At 40.7% G+C, this 16,061-nt stretch overlaps 1 long non-coding RNA gene across 8 annotated transcripts in view; it reads left to right on the forward strand.

Annotated features, from left to right (window-relative positions):
- LOC123595033 overlaps positions 1-16,061 on the forward strand; it is a 162,178-nt gene that overhangs the window by 133,034 nt on the left and 13,083 nt on the right. For 2 of the 8 annotated variants that reach the window (XR_006710987.1, XR_006710990.1), the window contains one exon: positions 13,723-13,834. The exons of 4 other annotated variants lie outside the window; for them this stretch is intronic. This is a non-coding gene — a long non-coding RNA (uncharacterized LOC123595033). Of the gene's footprint in view, positions 1-7,296; positions 7,330-13,722; positions 13,835-16,061 lie in introns of those variants that run through there. 2 more of the 8 variants (XR_006710992.1, XR_006710994.1) reach the window with 2 other exon arrangements.

A 16,061-nucleotide genomic window follows, 5' to 3' on the forward strand; every position in this document is an offset into this window, starting at 1 on the left:
TTGATCAGTCATTAAATATAGGCCACCCAGGGAAGGAGTGTGACCTTGAGTGAGGCAGCTCTCTGCAGTTGAGACAATCCCATAAGGGGCTGACAACTGTCTGACAATAGAACCCCCAGCACCTGAAGGACTAAGCCCGTCATTGAAGGGGAAGAAGGGTGGTACATCCCAGTGTCCACCACAGGTCCCTTTACGAATGCTTCTTTTCAAAATCAGATCAACACTGTTAGTAACATGACAGAATGGGTTCAGGTAAAGAGAATTAAAGGTATGATGACTTATTAGAGTAATGGATGAATAAATAACAGCATTAATACTTACCACCCACTGTGGGTCAGGCACTGTGGGAGGAACCAAAAATACTTAGAGAAGATATAGTCCCTGGCTCTGCTCCCAGTGGGAGGAGGCACAGCAGATAGGGTGAAATGAAATCTCACATAAAATATGTATTATTATAATGCCACAGGAGTGAAGAACGGTGAACAATTTACTCTGCCTTTGGCTACAGGTGGGAGGTGTGTGTGTGTGAGTGGGCTGGATTTCCAGAAAGGTTTTAGGTAACATTTTAGCATCTATAAGACCAAGAAAATTTTGTACAGGATGTGGTATTTGAGGTGTACTCTAAACATAGTCCTGATATTTTAATGCAGAGTTAGAGTACAGTTTGGTTTAGAAAAATATAATATACACAAAGAGTTCTTCTGAAACAACTGCTAATGGAAGACTGGGTTACTATAAACAATATATTTTTCCTGGAAACGCTGTTCCTGCCAATTATGTGCTGCATTTTAAAAACAACCATTACAATATCTTCAGGATATTTTTCACATCAGAAAATATAATGGAAATCTATTATGAGCAAGGCTTATTTAGGACATTTTAGTTTACAGACACTATTTTGGACATGTGCTTATGATGTTAAAAAAAAGAAGTTTCCACCACCCTTTGGCTATGTATATATAGGCTCTCTCAATAGGAAAGAGTACTTCATTCAGTTGCCTCAGATTCAAATCTTGGAATACAGGTTCCAAAGAATTCAGAGACCTCATACCCTGAACACAGACTCCCAAAACCTCACAGACTGAACAGCAATAACCACATATGACACACACAACTCTCGGAGCTCTGACCCTCTAAAGTTGAGAGACCTCACATTCTTGAGTTTAGATGCCAAAAAAACAAAACAGAAAACAAAAATTGTAAGCAAACTTGGGAAACAAACCCTGAAAGAGGGCAGACTCTTACAACCTTGAAAAGAGACATTGAATACCTCAGACTCCAACCTTGGAACGCATATTATGAGAGTATTCTGTGTCATTACAACATGGACACACCTCTGAATACTGGTGATTGAATATTTGGAACCTAGCCCCTCAATGAATGCATAGACCCTTATACCCGGCATACAATCTTACAAATACCCGAGACTCCAACCTCGGGTCACAGACCTTCAACGAGTTCAGAAAACTTACTCCTTAAAAAAAATACATATATGTCATATAAACATTAGAATACAGGCCCTACAAGATTTATGAGTATTACACCCAAGAAAACAGACGAGAAAGACCTCAGATCTTGGAACATAGACCCTTAAAGATTTCATAGAACTACAACTCTAAACACAGACATGCCAATACATCAATTTCATTATCATAGACCCTCAAAGTCTTCAAACTCTTACTCTCAAAATATAGATGCACGAATACCTCAGAATCAATCCTATGAAAAAAAGGATCTTCAAAGAGTCAGATACCTCACTCACTGAACATGTACCACCAAACACTTAAGACCCTGACCTGGCAATGTAGACCTTCACAGATCAGGACTTTCACACCCTGAATATAGACTCCAGAAGCTCAGATTCAAAATTCATATCAAATACACCCAGAAATTTCAGAGTCCTCATACTCCAACCACAAATCCCTAATGCACAAACCCAGATCCCCTGTAACATCAGACTGAAACCTATGAACGCAGATCATCAAAATGGTTCACAACCTTCAACTTTGAACTCACAGCCCCATAGAACAAAATCAGACTTTCACACTAACATCTTTACAGCACAGAGAGACCACACACCCAGATCACAGACCCCAAAATACTTCAGATCAAACCTTGGAGCAGACAGTTAATAAATACAGACACCTCTTATTCCCTGGCCACAGACTCCCAGAACCCCTGTTTCAAACCTTGACACAGACCCTCAAAGACTTCAGGCACACCCATGAACACAGACCTTCAAATACCTCAGATTTAAACCCTTTTTTAAAAGTTTATTTATTTTGTGAGAAAGAACGTGAGCAAGGGAGGGGCAGAGAGAGGAATAGAGAATTCCAAGCAGGCTCTACATCGTCAGTGCAGAGCACGATGTGGGGCTTGAACTCACAAACTGTGAGATCATGACCTGAGCTAAAACCAAGAGTCAGACACCCAACCAACTGAACCACCCAGGTGCCCCCAGGTTTAAACCTTTGAACATAGATTCTCAGAGTTCAGAGACCTCACATCCTGAACAGAGGCATCTAATCAACTCAGACAAAAAACTTGGAACTCAGAACTTAAAAGACTTCAAGGACCTTACTCTTTGAACACAGAGCAAAAATACCTCTGAAACTTGGGATCCAAGCTTAAAATTTCAAAAGACTTTACAACTTTATCACAGACCCTCAATTACCTCAGATTCAAACCTTATGCTGTAGACCCTGAAAAATTTCAGAGACCTCATACCCTGAACACAAACCAGCAGTTACTTCAAACTCAAACCTTTGGACTGACCTTGACAATTTTCAGAGAACATGAGCACACACCTCTAAATACCTGACTCAAAACATGGAATATATGCTCTTAGAGAGATCAGAGACCTCATACCCTAAACACAGACTTCACAAACACCTCAGGCAAAAAACTTGGAAGAAAGACTTGCAAAGAATTCATGGACCTCATTTCTTGAATACAGACCCCCTAATACCTCAGACAGAAATGTGGGACTCAGACATTCTAAAAGTTCAACAATCACACACCCTGAAAACAAGTCTCCTAATTGCTAAGACTAAACCCTCAGAACACAAGCTGAAAATCTCAGAGGTTTCAAACTCTGAATACAGACCTATAAATAACTCAGGCTTAATCTTTGGGACATAGATCCTTGGAAAGTATAGAGACCAAATGCCATGAATGCAGACCTCCAAATACATGAAACTTAAGCCTTTGGAAACAGACCTCTATAGGTTTTAGAGACCTCTCACTCTGAACAGAGACCCCCAAATACCTCAGACTCAAACATTAAAATGAAGACACCAAAAGATATGAGAAGCCTCACACTCTGAACACAGATCCACAGTGACTTTAGGTTTAAACCTTACAACAAATTTTTAAAGACTTCAGAGACCTCACCCTGTGAACACAGAGCACCAAATACTTTAGAGTCAAAATCTGGAGTCACAGACCTTAAAGCGTTTGGAGAAGTCACACCCAGAACAGACTTCCAACCCCCTCAGAATCAATCCTTAGGACAGAGACTCTCAAAATTTCAGAGACATCATACCTTGGCTACGGACCCCCAAATAACTCCAACTAAGTCCTTGGGACACAGCCTCTAAAATATCAGACTTCACACTCTGAAAACAGACCCCAAATACCTCATATTCAAAACTTGGAATCCAGATCCTCTAAAAGTTCAAAGACTTCACATGCCAAACACAGACCCCTGAACACCGCAGACTTAAATCTTTGGAAACAGAATTCTATTGAAAACAATTCTATTGTTTTCAGAGACATCTGTCACTGACAGAGACCTCCAAAAACCTCAGAGTTAAACCTTGAGGCACAGACTTAAAAACAGTTGAGGGACCTCACACCTAGTACACAAATTGCTAGTTACCTCATATTTAAATGTTGGAACAGGGGTGCCTGGCTCAGTTAAGCATTTGGATCTTGGTTTTGGCTCAGGTCATGATCTCATGGTTCATGAGTTTGAACCCCACATCGGGCTCAGTGTTGTTGCTTGGGATTCAATCTCTCTCTCTTCCCCTCCCTCCCTCTCTCCAAATACATACATACATACATACATACATACATACACTTTAATGTTGGAGCAGACCCTGAAGGAATTCAGTAAACTTGAGCACAGAATCCCACCTCAGGTTCAAACTTTCAAACATATACCTTATAACCTAAATGTGGACGTTTAAACAACTCAGACAAAAATTTTGAATACATACCCTCAGAAAGTTTAAAAACTTTATTTCTTGAACTAAGACCTCGAATACCTTTGACCCAAACTTGGGACACAGACCTTCTAAAATTTCAGAGACTTCATGCCTTGAAATACAGACCCTCAAACTATTCACAGACCTTAAACCCTGAACACTCACTCTACATTAATCAGATTAAACCTTGGGGCACCTGGGTGGCTCAGTCGGTTAAGTGCCTGACTTCTGCTCAGTTCATGATCTCATGGCTTGTGGGTTCAAGCACTGCATCTGGCTCTCTGCTGTCAGCTCAGAGCCCACGTTGGATCCTCTGTCTCCCTCTCTCTGTCCCTCTCCCACTCGTTCTCCCCCCCACCATAAGACAAAACATAAAAAGAAACACTTGGGGCATATCTCAAAGTCTTCAGAGATCTCAAACTGTGAACACAGACACCCAAATCTCTCTCAGACCTTGAGCCACAGACTCTCAGAGAGTTCAGAAACCTGAGAATTTATTGCAGTCCCACAATTATGTCAGGCTGAAACCTTGGGGTAGATCTTCAAAGAATTCAGAGAACTCAACCCTGAGCACAGACTCCCTAAGTGTCTCAGATGTAGATTGTGGAACCTAGCCCCTCAAAGATTTCAAAGACATTACTCTTGACCATAGACTTTCAAACACCTCAGGTAAAAATCTGGGAAACAGACTCTCAAAAATTTCAAGGCCTCACTTCTTTTTAAAAAATTTATTTATTTTTTAAATTTACATACAAGTTAGTTAGCATATAGTGCAACAATGATTTCAGGAGTAGATTCCTTAATGCCCCTTACCCATTTAGCCCATCCCCCTTCCCACAACCTCTCCAGTAACCCTCTGTTTGTTCTCCATATTTAAGAGTCTCTTATGTTTTGTCCCTCTCCCTGTTTTTATATTAGTTTTGCTTCCCTTCCCTGTGTTCATCTGTTCTGGGTCTTAAAGTCGTCATATGAGTGAAGTCATATTATATTTGTCTTTCTCTGATGGACTAATTTTGCTTAGCATAATACCCTCTAGTTCCATCCATATAGTTGCAAATGGCAAGTTTCATTCTGTTTGATTGCCGAGTAATACTCCATTGTGTGTGTATGTGTGTGTTTACATATATACACACACACACATATCTCACGTCTTCTTTATCCATTCATCCGTCGATGGACCTTTGGGCTCTTTCCATACTTTGGCTATTGTTGATAGTGCTGCTATAAACATTGAGGTGCATGTGCCCCTTCAAAACAGCATACCTGTATCCCTCAGATAAATACCTAGTAGTGCAATTTCTGGGTCGTAGGGTAGTTATATTTTTAATTTTTTGAGGAACCTCTATACTGTTTTCCAGAGTGACTGCACTAGTTTGCATTCCCACCAGGAGTGCAAAAAGATTCCTCTTTCTCCACATCCTCACCTATGTGTGTTGTTGCCTGAGTTTTAATTTTAGCCATTCTGATGGGTGTAAGGTGGTATCTCGTTGTGGTTTTGATTTGTATTTCCCTGATGATGAGTGATGTTGAGCATTTTTTTCATGTGTCTGTTAGCCATCTGGATGTCTTCTTTGGAGAAGTGTCTATTCATGTCTTTTGCCCATTTCTTCACTGGATTATTTGTTTTTTGGGTGTTGAGTTTGGTAAGTTCTTTATAGATTTTGGATACTAACCCTTTATCTGATATGTCATTTGCAAATATCTTCTCCCATTCTGTCAGTTGCCTTTTAGTTTTGCTGATTGTTTCCTTCACTGTGTAGAAGCTTTTTATCTTGAAGAGGTCCCAATAGTTCATTTTTGCTTTTGTTTCCCCTGCCTCTGGAGACGTCTCAAGTATGAAGTTGCTGTTGCCGTGGTGAAAGAGGTTGTTGCCTATTTTCTCCTCTAGGATTTTGATGGCTTCCTTTCTTACATTTAGGTCACTCATCCATTTTGAGTTTATTTTTCTATATGGTGTAAGAAAGTGGTACAGGTTCATTCTTCTGCATGTCACTGTCCAGTTTTCCCAACACCATTTGCTGAAGAGACTGTCTTTTTTCCATTGGATGTTTTTTCTTGCTTTGTCAAAGATTAGTTGGCCATAAATTTCTGAGTCCAATTCTGGGTTCTCAATTCTGTTCCATTGATCTGTGTGTCTGGTTTTGTGCTAGTACCATACTGTCTTGATGATAACAGCTTTATGATACAGCTTGAAGTCGAGAAAGCTTTGGTTTTCTTTTTCAGGATTGCTTTGGCTATTCGGGGTCTTTTCTGGTTCCATACAAATTTTAGGATTGTTTGTTTTAGTTCTGTGAGGAATGCTGGTATTAGTTTGATATGGATGGCATTGAATACGTAGACCGCTTTGGGTAGTATTGACATTTAAAAATATTTGTTCTTCCAATACATGAGCATGGAATATTTTCCATTTTTTTTGTGCCTTTTCAATTTCTTTCATAAGCTTTCTATAGTTTTTAGTATACAGATTTTCTACCTCTTTGGTTTGATTTATTCCTAGGTATTTTATGGTTTTTGGTGCAAATTGTAAATGGGATTGATTCCTTGATTTTTCTTTCTGCTGCTTCATTATTGGTGTATAGAAATGCAACTGATTTCTGTGCATTGATTTTATATCCTGCAACTTGCTGAATTCATGTATCAGTTCTAGCAGTTTTTTGGTGGAGTCTTTTGGGTTTTCCACATAGAGTATCATGTCGTCTGCAAAGAGTGAGAGTTTGATTCCCTCCCTGCTGATTTGGATGCCTTTTATTTCTTTGTGTTTTCTGATTGCTGAGGCTAGGACTTCGAACACTATGTTGAATAACAGTGGTGAGAGTGGACATCCCTGTCTTGTTCTTGACCTTAGGGGGAAAATTCTCGGTTTTTCCCCATTGAGGATGATATTAGCTGTGCATCTTTCGTATATGGCCTTTATGATCTTGAGGTATGATCCTTCTATCCCAACTTTCTTGAGGGGTTTTGTCAAGAAAGGATGCTGTATTTTGTCAAATGCTTTTTCTGTGTCTATTGAGAAGATCATGTGGTTCTTATCCTTTGTTCTATTAATGTGATGTAACACATTGATTGATTTGTGGAAATTGAACCAGCCCTGTATCCCAGGAATAAATCCCATTTAATTGTGGTGATTAATTCTTTTAATGTTTTGTTGGATCCAATTTGCAAGTATCTTTTTGAGAATTTTTGCATCCTTGTTCATCAAGGAAATTGGTCTGTAGGTCTCCTTTTTAGTGGGGTCTTTGGTTTTGGAATCAAGGTAATGCTAGCCTCATAGAATGAGTTTGGAAGTTTTCCTTCCATTTCTATTTTTTGGAACAGCTTCAAAAGAATAGGTGTTAACTCTTTTTGAAATATTTTGTAGAATTCCCCTGAAAGCCATCTAACCCTGGACTCTTGTGTTTTGGGAGATTTTTGATTACTGATTCAATTTATTTATTGGTTATGGGTCTGTTCAAATTTTCTATTTCTTCCTGTTTCAGTTTTTGTAGTTTATATGTTTCTATGAATTTGTCCATTTCTTTCAGATTGCCTAATTTGTTGGCATATAATTGCTCATCACATTCTCTTATTATTGTTTGTATTTCTGTGGTGTTTGTTGTGATCTCTCCTCTTTCATTTTTTATATTATTAATTTGGGTCCTTTCCTTTTTCTTTTTGATCAATATGGGTAGAGGTTTATCAATTTTGTTAATTCCTTCAAGGACCAGCTCCTGGTTTCATTGATCTGTTCTACTGTGTTTTTTTAAATTTCAATATCATTTATTTCTGCCCTAATCTTTATTATTTCCCTTCTTTTGCTGGTATTGGGCTTTATTTGCTGTTCTTTTTCCAGCTCTTTTAGGTGTTAGGTTACATTGTGTATTTGAGACCTTTCTTCCTTATTTAGGAATGTCTGGATAGCTATGTACTTCCCTCTTATGATTGCCTTTGCTGCATCCCAGAGGTTTTTGGCTGTCGTGTTTTCATTTTCCTTGGCTTCCATGTACGTTTTAATTTCCTCTTTGATTTCTTGGTTAGCCCATTCATTCTTTAGTGGGATATTCTTTAATCTCCAAGTATTCATGGTCTTTCCAAATTTTTTCTTATGGTTGATATCGAGTTTCATAGTGTTGTGGTCTGAAAATATACAAGGTATGATCTTGCTATTTTTGTACTTGTTGAGGGCTCATTTGTGACCCAGTATGTGATCTATTCTGGAGAATGTTCCATGTGCACTTGAGAAGAATGTATATTCTGCTGCTTTAGGATGAAATGTTCTGAATATATATGTTAAGTCCATCTGGTCCAGTGTGTCACACACAGGCATTTTTTCCTTGTTGATTTTCTGCATAGATGATCTGTCCATTGTTGTGGGGGGTGTTGAAGTCCCCTACTAGTATGGTATTATTATCAATGAGTTTATGTTTGTGATTAATTGATTTATGTATTTGGTGTTCCACATTGGGGGCATAAATATTTATAATTTTTAGATTTTTCTTCATGGATAGTCCCCTTAATTATGCTATAATGCCCTTCTTCATCTCTTGTTACAGCCTTGATTTTAAAATTTAGTTTACCTGATATAATTATGGCTACTCCAGCTTTCTTTTGATGACCATTAGCGTGATAAATGGTTCCCCATACCCTTACTTTCAATCTGCAGGTGTCTTTAGGTCTAGAATGAGTCTCTTATAAGCAGCATATAGATGGGTCTTGTTTTCTTATCTATTATGATACCCTATGTCTTTTGATTAGAGAATTTAGTCAGTTGACATTTAGACTGAGTACTAAAAGATATGAATTTAGTGCCATTGTGTTGCCTGTAGAGTTGGAGTTTCTGGTGATATCCTCTTGTCCTTTATGGTCTTTGTTGCTTTTGGTCTTTTTTGTTTTGTTTCATCTTTTCTTCACTCAAAGAGTCTCCCTTAAGATTTCTTGCAAGGCTAGTTTAGTGGTCATGAACTCTTTTACTTTTTGTTTGTCTGGGAAACTCGTTATCTCTCCTTCTATTTTGAATGACAGCCTTTCTGGATAAGGAATTCTTGGCTGCATATTTTTCTGATTCAGAATGTTGAATACATCCTGCCATTCCTTTCTAGCCTGCCAGGTTTCTGTGGGTATGTCTGCTGCGAACCTGATCTGTCTTCCCTTATAGGTTAAGGACTTTTTTTCCCTTTCTGCTTTCATAATTCTTTCCTTGTGTGTGTATTTTGTGAATTTGACCATGGTATGCCTTGATGATGGTCAGTTTTTGTTGAATCTAATTGGAGTTCTCTCTGCTTTTTGGATTTTGATGTCTGTGTCTTTCCCAAGATTAGGGAAGTTTTCCACTATAATTTGCTCACATAAACCTCTGTCCCTTTTTCTCTTTCTTCATCTTCTGGGACTCTTATGATTCAGATGTTATTCCTTTTTAATAAGTCACTAATTTTTCTAAGTCTTGTATTTTTTTCTAAGTCTTGTATTTGTCTTTTGCCTTTGTTTCCCTCCTTTTTTTCTGCTTCATTATTCTCCATAATTTTATCTTCTATATCACTAATTCACTGCTCTGCTTTGTCCATCCTTGCCATCGTGGCATCTATTCAAGATTACATCTCGGTTAGAGCATTTTTAATTTCATCTGACTAGATTTTATTTATTTCATCTCCTCAGAAAGGGGTTCTATGCTTTTTTCAACCCCAGATAGTATTCTTATTATCATGATTCTAAATTCTAGTTCATACATCTTACTTATATCTGTGTTGATTAAGCCACTGGCTGTCATTTCTTCCTGTTCTTTATTTGGGGTGAATTCCTTCATTTTGTCATTTTGGAGGAAGAAAGAAATAATAAAATAAAAAGTAAAAATTAAAAAATTAAAACAAAACAAAAAATCCAATAAATGAAGCTAGATTCTAGGTGTGTTTTGGTCTGCTTGTTGAGAGAAGCTTGAGAGAATACAGAAATAACAGAAAGAAAAGGGAAAAAAGTAAGAAAAAAATTAAAAATTAAAAAAATATATAATAAAATAGAATAAAAGAAAATTAAGTAGAATAAAAAAAGTAAAGTAAAAAAAATAAAATTTTCTATATCTAAGAGAGGGTAGAAAAAGAAAATTTAAGCAGAAATAGAACAAAGAAAGTGAATAAATAAATGAATCAGCAAAAATTTAAACCTGAAAGAAGTTACATTCATTTTCCCCTAGAACTGAAACTATGAGGCCCTCTATAGTCTGTGCACTAAGCAGGTGGAGTGACTTGTGCTGGTCTTCTAGGCGATGTGCTTGGAGGGTGCAGTTGGGCGGGGCTTGGTGTAACTACATGGTGCTGCTTAGCTTACTGAGGTGTATCAGTGTGTTGTGCATGTGCATGCATGGGAGCTCCAGCTCCCTAGTCTCTGGCACAGGAACTTCACGCTCTCACTGACCTACAATCAAGCACCCCTCCTTTGTCTCAGGCCTCTGTTCACTCCCTGCTTCTACTCTGTCTGTGTCCAAGCTGTTGGCCTGCCAGGCAGCACCTCCCTCCAGAGTTTTATCTCAGATGGGGTTGTGTTTCAAAACCCCACACTTCAGAGACCCCTATGACTTGGACCTGTGCTGACTCTCTTGGATAGGATCTCACTGAGCAATTGCTGGGTACTGCCTTTCTGCAGAAAACGTTTGTGCAAGCTCGTGCAGTGGCAGAGGTTCAGAGATTATGGCAAATCACAACACACAGTGGGTGCCAGGTTTCACCACACTCTGGTGTCTTTGTCTCAATACCAGCAAACGTGGCTGCTCTCCGAGGTCCTCTGGGACCTTTGCCTGTGGGGAGGCCATATGGCCTCTACCAAGTGCACTCCAAGCAGGGGAACTGCTTTTCCCCATGTAGCACATGGACCCCTCAAACCCCACTGCTTGCTCCTGGGGATTCGCCCTACTTCCTCACCAGAGAACTGCCAGGCACTGAGCTCTGAAACTTCAGACTCTGCACTCCACTGTTTATAGAATCCTGGTGTTATTGAAACCCTCTCCTTTCTTCCTGTCAGTGGTTTTGGGGAACATATTTCTTGTTCAGTCCCCTTCGAGTGTTTTCACTCTTTCTCTCTAGCTGCTTTCAGGGGGAGTGCTTTTCTTCCACAATCCTGATGCGCTGCACTCTCCCCCTTTCTCTTTCTCCATTCTCTCTCCACAAAAACAGCTCCCTACCCTCCGTGGTTTTTCTCTCCCCCAGTTCACCTCTCTGCACCATGTACCTGCCAAGTTCTGTGGCTCAAGTTATGCAGATTGTTGTGCTAATCCTCAGATCGATTTCCTGGGTGTTCAAAATGTTTTGGTGCTGATGCATAAGGGCACTTGTACCTCAATGTTTATAGCAGCACTTTCAACAATAGCCAAATTATGGAAAGAGCCTATATGTCCATCAACTGATGAATGGATAAAGAAATTGTGGTTTATATACACAATGGAATACTACTTGGCAATGAGAAAGAATGAAATATGGCCTTTTGTAGCAATGTGGATAGAACTGGAGCATGTTATGCTAAGTGAAATAAGTCATACAGAGAAAGACAGATACCATATGTTTTCACTCTTATGTAGATACTGAGAAAATTAACAGAAGACCATGGGGGAAGGGAAGGGAAAAAAAGTTAGAGAGGGAGGGAGCCAAACCATAAGAGACTCTTAAAAACTGAGAATAAACTGAGGGTTGATGGGGGTGGGAGGGAGGGGAAAGTGGGTGATGGGCATTGAGGAGGGCATCTGTTGGGATGAGCACTGGGTGTTGTATGAAAACCAATTTGACAATAAATTTCATATTAAAAAAATGTTTTGGTGCTGATCTAGCTGCATTTCAGGGATAAGTTAAGCTCATGGTCTCCATGTTGTTCTTCCATCTTCTCTCCAAGAATAGGTATTAACTCTTTAAATATTTGGTAGAATATGGCTGTGAAGCCATCTGGCCCTGGACTTTTGTTAGGAATTTTTTATTTCTGACTCAATTTCTTTGTTGGTTATTGGTCTTTTAAAGCTTTCTCTTTCTTCCTGTTTCAGTTTTGGTAGTTTATATGTTCCTAAGAATTTATCCATATCTTCCCTTTTACCCAATTTGTTGACATATAGTTTTTCATAATATTCTCATGTAATTATTTGTATTTCTGTGGTGTTGGTTGTTATTTCTCCTGTCTCATTTGTGATTTTATTTATTTGGGTCCGTTCTCTTTTCTTTTTGATAATGCTGGATAGAGGTTTATCAATTTTATTAATTTTTTTAAATAACCAGCTCCTGGTTTCATTAATCTGTACTATCGTTTTTTTTTTAAGTTTACATATCACTTATTTCCATTCTAATCCTTATTACTTCCTTCCTTCTGCTGGCTTTAGGCTTTGTTTGTTGTTCTTTTTCTAGCTCCTTAGGTGTAAGGTTAGGTAAGGTTACACAAGCTGACTGGAGTGTAAAATGTTTTCTCATATCTTAGAATCATCTAGCAATACAAATTAAAAACCTTTAAAGCCCAACTTTCCTTTCATCTAGCAATTCAGTTTTCAGGAATACATTGTAAGAAAATATAAGAAAAATGTGCTACAGTGCAAAAATAAGATATTCATTCCAATTTTTCTTATAATAGTACAAAGATGAGGAATAATCAACATAAAAAACACCCATGTGTCTGTTTAAAATAAATAGAATCAAGGGCGCCTGGGTGGCTCAGTCAGTTAAGCATCCAACTTCGGATCAGGTCATGATCTCACAGTCCATGTGTTTGAGCCTCGAGTTGGGCTCTGTGCTGACAGCTCAGAGCCTGGAACTTGCTTCAGATTCATTCTGTGTCTCCCTCTCTCTATGCCCCTCCTCCACTTGTGCTTTGTCTCTCTCAAAAATAAGTAAACATTAATTTTTTAAATAAACAAAATCATACTGTAGTGTTCTATGCTTTTTTGGGTATTATTTAACCTTAATTAATGGACACCAATATATATCAATATATGTTAATTTATCTAATTCTTCAATGACTGCAAAACTTCCATTGTCTAGTTTTACTGCAGTTCACATGAGCAAGTACATTACTGGACACATAAGTACTTTTGAATTCTTACAACTGTTGTGTATATACAGCAGTCTACTTGGATGAATATACCTTTAGGATGAATTCCAGAAGGGAGATTTCTGGGAAAGAATGCTTAGTGCATTACTAATTGTAATATGTTGAGAGTATCAGGAGTTTCTCATGAATCTTTAAACCTGCTTCCTTTCCCTCATCTAAGGAGGTGGGGATGGGTTACATAAGCTGTTGGGGCTCAACATAAACACCCCTCATACATCCTAGCTGTGCCTTCTATTGCTCTCTTTCTCTCTCTCTCCAAGGCTAGCTGTTTGGGTTTCTCCCAACTGCACATTAGGGTAGTGGTTGTGGGCAGTAACTCCCAGGTCTGGCCCATATTCAGACCACCAGGGGCAGTACCCTAGGCCAGAAGAAGGCCAGACAGGGAAGAACAGACCACTCCCCACCACCATTATCTCCCTCTGAAGTACACACTTGTGGTCAGTGTGTGACCCTGAATCTTTCCCTCCTCCAGGTATTGGAAATAGGCTGGGTCATCATCCCACTCACTGTACCACCATAGGTGGCACCTCATCACAGCTTCATCATGGCTTTGTGTCTGTACATCCTGCTCACAGCTGACCCAGGTAGCATATACCACATTTCTCCTATTGGGTTTCTTTCTTTCTTTTTTTTTTTTTCAACGTTTATTTATTTTGGGGACAGAGAGAGACAGAGCATGAACGGGGGAGGGGCAGAGAGAGAGGGAGACACAGAATCGGAAACAGGCTCCAGGCTCTGAGCCATCAGCCCAGAGCCTGATGCGGGGCTCGAACTCACGGACCGCGAGATCGTGACCTGGCTGAAGTCGGACGCTTAACCGACTGCTCCACCCAGGCGCCCCCCTCCTATTGGGTTTCTTGACCGTCTGAACAGGGCTCACATTTGGCCCATGCACCCCCTCAGCCTTGGCCTGGGGTTGGACCTTGACACCTGCTCCACTCCAGACTGGGCACAGTTGCTAGTCCCCACTCTTGATTATCATCTCCAACAATGGTAAATGGGTGGACAAAAAGTCTCTTTTCCCTCTGCTATGGTGAGGGAAGGGAGGAGAGGGACAGGAAGGGCAGAAAGGGATGCCTTGTGGCTCCTCTCAGTGGTCCTAGTGACAATGCTATTACTTCCAGATGTTAATTCTACCCAGAATTAAGATGACCTCATGCTGGGATTTAAATAATAATGACAAGACCGTTGGTGGAAGATGGTGGCGTAGGAGGACTCTGGGCTCACCGCGCGTCCTGCTGATCACTTAGATTCCACCTACACCTGCCTAAATAACCCAGAAAACCGCCAGAGGATTAGCAGAATGGAGTCTCCGGAGCCAAGCGCAGACGAGAGGCCCACGGAAGAGGGTAGGAAGGTCAGCGAGGCGGTGTGCGCTCCACGGACTGGCGGGAGGGAGCTGGGGTGGAGGGACAGCCTGCCGGCCAAGCAGAGCCCCCGAGTCTGGCTGGCAAAAGCGGATGGGCCGGTCGGAGTGTGTTCCGACAGCAAGCGCGACTTAGCGTCTGGGAGGTCATAAGTGAACAGCTCTGCTCGGAAAGCGGGAAGGCTGGAGGACAAAGGGAGGGAGAGCTGCTGAGCCCCCGGACGACAGAGCTCAGCTTGGCGGGGAACAAAGGCGCTCGCCAGCGCCATCTCCCTCACCCATCCCCCAGCCAAAATCCCAAAGGGAACCAGTTCCTGCCAACACCCAACTCTGTGGTTCTGCGGAGCCAAACCTCCGGCAGCGGATCTGACTCCCTCCTGCCACAGGGCCCCTCCTGAAGTGGATCACTTAAGGAGAAGTGAGCTAAGCCTGCCCCTCCTGCCCCCGTGCACCTTGCCTACCCACCCCAGCTAATACGCCAGATCCCCAGAACCACAAGCCTGGCAGTGTGCAAGTAGCCCAGACGGGCCACGCCACCCCACAGTGAATCCCGCCCCTAGGAGAGGGGAAGAGAAGGCACACACCAGTCTGACTGTGGCTCCAGCAGTGGGCTGGGGACAGACATCAGGTCTGACTGCGGCCCCGTCCACCAACTCCAGTTATACACCACAGCACAGGGGAAGTGCCCTGCAGGTCCTCACCACTCCAGGGACTATCCAAAATGACCAAGCGGAAGAATTCCCCTCAGAAGAATCTCCAGGAAATAACAACAGCCAATGAACTGATCAAAAAGGATTTAAATAATATAACAGAAAGTGAATTTAGAATAATAGTCATAAAATTAATCGCTGGGCTTGAAAAGAGTATAGAGGACAGCAGAGAATTTCTTGCTACAGAGATCAAGGGACTCAGGAACAGTCACGAGGAGCTGAAAAGCGCTTTAAACGAAATGCAAAACAAAATGGAAACGACGACAGCTCGGATTGAAGAGGCAGAGGAGAGAATAGGTGAACTAGAAGATAAAGTTATGGAAAAAGAGGAAGCTGAGAGAAAGAGAGATAAAAAAATCCAGGAGTATGAGGGGAAAATTAGAGAACGAAGTGATACACTAAAAAGAAATAATATACGCATAATTGGTATCCCAGAAGAGGAAGAGAGAGGGAAAGGTGCTGAAGGGGTACTTGAAGAAATTATAGCTGAGAACTTCCCTGAACTGGGGAAGGAAAAAGGCATTGAAATCCAAGAGGCACAGAGAACTCCCTTCAGACGGAACTTGAATCGATCTTCTGCACAACATATCATAGTGAAACTGGCAAAATACAAGGTTAAAGAGAAAATTCTGAAAGCAGCAAGGGATAAACGTGCCCTCACATATAAAGGGAGACCTATAAGACTCGTGACTGATCTCTCTTTTGAAACTTGGCAGGCCAGAAAGAATTGGCACG

Source organism: Leopardus geoffroyi, chromosome X, assembly GCF_018350155.1.
Source record: "Leopardus geoffroyi isolate Oge1 chromosome X, O.geoffroyi_Oge1_pat1.0, whole genome shotgun sequence".
Classification (NCBI taxonomy): Eukaryota; Metazoa; Chordata; class Mammalia; order Carnivora; family Felidae; genus Leopardus; species Leopardus geoffroyi.